Raw genomic sequence first — 3,514 nt, 5'->3', positions numbered from 1 at the left:
TAGCGATCCTGTCTCCTCTGGCTGCTACTTCCACCCAGCATTCATGTGAATTTTAGAGATCAAACTACAGTCACTTGTGAACCAAGCACTTTACCCATTGAGCCATCTCCCAGTCCATTGTTTACTATATTAAAAAATATCAGTATAAGATATTTTATTGTATTGATAAAGAATTCTAACCTATTGCATTCTGGTGTGAGAATTTTTAAAAATTAAGTCGATTTGTTGAAATTTTTGAGACTGGTTTATGAACTATTTTATGATTAATTATCTGTGTTTAATTTAGTAAGATGTGTATTCCTTAATTGCTAGATCAAGTTATACATGCTCTTGTTACCTAAAACTTGTTAAATGTTCCAGGTGGTTTCTATTTGATTAATTTATCTATTACTATATAAAGACTCCCATCATGTTGGCTATTGCTGATATGGACATTTCTTTTTGTGACTTCTGGATTTTGTCTTATTTATCTTGTGGTTATTTTCTTAAGTACATGAAGCTATGGAAATTTTGATCTTTCTTGATATTTAAACATATCGTATAGTAAATACCTCCGTGTCAAATCATGCTTTCAGCTTTTAGGTGTGGGATGATCAGACTCTTAGCCTGTGTGTGTGTGTGTGTTATAGTCCTGTTTAACATACTGAATCAGTGATTCCAAATTTTGCTACAAAAGTGTACACTAAAATAATATATAAAGGACTTATGTATAACTCTGTGTATTGATGCTAATTGTTTTGGCTCCTTTATATGTATGCTTCCTGTCCTGTATAATTTTTCTAATTTGCAGAGTTTGGGAGAGCACTTTACGAAGCTGGTATCCTCCAAGCTAGAATGGGTAGAACTAACATTTTCCAGGTCTGTGTCCGTGTCTTCCTAATGGTATCCTGGCAAATCAGTTGTTTTAGACAGGCAAAGTATCACAGCTTCACAGAATTAAACAAAAGCAACATAAAAGAATGCAACACATCTTTGCATCAGTAAACAAATACTCCACAGCGTAAAGAATGTACACATCTTAAATTAATATTCTACAACAGCATCGTGAGGAAATATTGAACAAAATCAAGATGAAAATCCAGAGGGCAAACTCCAAGTCCTGTAGTTTCATGCCTTTTTTAGATGGCTTAGATAGGAAAGCATTGTAGCCTCCAGTTCAAGAAGGAGTTGGTGAAGTTAAGTGACTAATAGAGTTTATGCTGAAATCCTCAGCCTGTAAGACACTCTAATAAATCTCCTTTTAATATGTAGAATCTATTCTATTAGTTCTTTTCCTTTGGAGAGCCCTGACTAACAGACATTCACTCAGTAGTGTTTTTAGACTTAAAAGTTTGCGTAGATATGAACAAAAATTAAGCTATCAATAAGTATAAAGAAAACAGGAAAGTTTTAGTACTTTCTCCAAAAGTATGCACAAATTTTTTTAAAAAACTAATATCACAATAATTTTATAGTAATATAAAACAGAAAAGTCTACCCCATGAACATAAAGTGTTTCAACAAAATTTTCTTTTACAGTTCCACTCGCAAATAATACTAGCCATCATTAACAACTATTTTAATTCGAGCTGAAATGATATTCTGAGATGTGTGGCTGCTAAAACAAGCAGTCATGGGATCATATGACATGTGGCTAAGCATGCTTATTCACCCATGCTCTCAAAACTGCAAAACTCTGTGTCTTTGTTTCTTAAACTCTTTATTCCATAGGTGGTTTTGACTTCGTCTGTCTGTCGTGTCCTCTCCTTGCCTCTCCAGATGCCCACATGATCACGTTCATTATGAAAGCCTTTTGTCGAGTGTTCTTTTTCTGCTGTAAAGTTCTGTCCCTCCTCATCTATGAACCCTTATGTTATGGAGTGCCTAGCTGTGTACGGATCATTAAAGGTTTAAAAACAATCAGACAGGCTGTCAGGACAATAACTTGGAGGTGGGTACCACCACCAAGAAGATGCTAATCAGATGAATAAGAATGGGTAAACAAGGTTGATTCAGTGGCAGTGTCAAATGGTCCAGGTGATTGTCTTTATAAGCTTTCTTTCCTAGTTCAGATAATTTGTATATAGACCTCACACAGGGGTGGGGACTACTAACAAGCAGAAATAAATTATCGCCTTGCTAAAATTCTAAATAGTAGTGATGTGCACATCATAAAGATAGAGAGAAAAGACTTTTCATATGTAAGACTGTATTCCACAATTATAGACCATAGACATGATGCGCGCTCTCAGCTTATGAAGGGTCTTTACAGCTCATAAGAGCAGCTGCAGCTGAAACTCTCCTTGGCAGGACATTCTCAGTCGATGGCTGTGCAGCATGTCTGGCCATATGAAATCCCCTGTGGTTACCAATGACTTTGCTGTGGGGAGTCTGGAGGAGGATACAGGAATGCAGTATTGCAGAAAATGCCTAGTGTATTTAAAGTGAAAAGAGACAGTAAAGGGCGCATACATCGCATGCATACACAGAGAGAGAGAGAGAGAGAGAGAGAGAGAGAGAGAGAGAGAGAGAGAGAGAGAGAGAGAGCTTTTGATGGCATCTCATAACCCAGGCAAATTACTTACCAGCTTCCTTGAACATGTGTAATCAAAATAGTTACAGAGCAAAGTGAAAAGTGGCACTTGACTACTCTAGCTAAAGCACCTTACTCTAATCACAGAAACCACTCTGAGAAATACCTGAAAGATAGTTTTAGGGAAGAAGAATGCAATGAAAGGAATAACACTTGTTATTTTTAAAGTGGGCTCTTACTAGAGCTCCAGTTCAATGGCAGAGAACTGGCCTAACATCTGTGAGGCGCTAAATTCAATCCTGTCAACACACACATATACACAACGCATGCACACACATACAAACAAACAAAACAAACAAACAAAAAGCCCACAACTGGTTCCTACTGCTGCCCTTGGTTGTGGGTCATGCTTGGCACTGGGCTGCAGCCATGATGACTTTGCTTCAGCTTGTATGTGAACACTGAGTTCTATACTTGTCCTTGTGGGATTTGTCTTTGGATGCTATCTAGACAGGAAGGATGATAGAAAGCTAACTCCCTTCCGGAATAAGAGTATGCTGAGGCCCAATGAAGAAGTTACTTGGAAATAAAGCCTGTGGCTAAATCTCAGAATGTTCACATTTTAAAAGTTCTCAGAGAAATAAAACATTTATTATTAAAAATAAAAGCCCACAACTGATTCTTACCTCAAGGGGAATAAGAGATAGTTTGTGGTAAGTCAAATATGAATAACTTATCAGGAATGGGGTTCACATTTCCACAAATATGTGCCAAATACCATACATATATGAACAAGTTTCATAATGTTTATACAGTAGCAGAAAAAAATCATAAATCAAGGCACTGTTAAGATACATTGGTGTGAACATCAGGTAGGAAGTTTGGCTACTTTAAAGTAGGGCCTCAGGTGTATGATGACATTCTTGGCATGCATGTTGGTAGAAAATAAGTGATCTGTTTGCGTTCTTTTACCTGGTGGTCATAAGAATATTAGGCCAAACA

The 3,514-nt window shown here is 36.9% G+C and overlaps 1 pseudogene; it reads left to right on the top strand.

Annotated features, from left to right (window-relative positions):
* The first annotated feature begins 2,941 nt into the window (after positions 1-2,941).
* LOC130873958 (NADH dehydrogenase [ubiquinone] 1 beta subcomplex subunit 1-like) lies at positions 2,942-3,102 on the top strand (annotated as a pseudogene).
* The last annotated feature ends 412 nt before the right edge of the window (positions 3,103-3,514 follow it).

This window comes from Chionomys nivalis, chromosome 4, assembly GCF_950005125.1.
Source record: "Chionomys nivalis chromosome 4, mChiNiv1.1, whole genome shotgun sequence".
NCBI classification, from domain to species: domain Eukaryota; kingdom Metazoa; phylum Chordata; class Mammalia; order Rodentia; family Cricetidae; genus Chionomys; species Chionomys nivalis.
The sequence above is the reverse complement of the archived record's forward strand: the minus strand, read 5'-3'. Positions and strand labels throughout refer to the sequence as shown.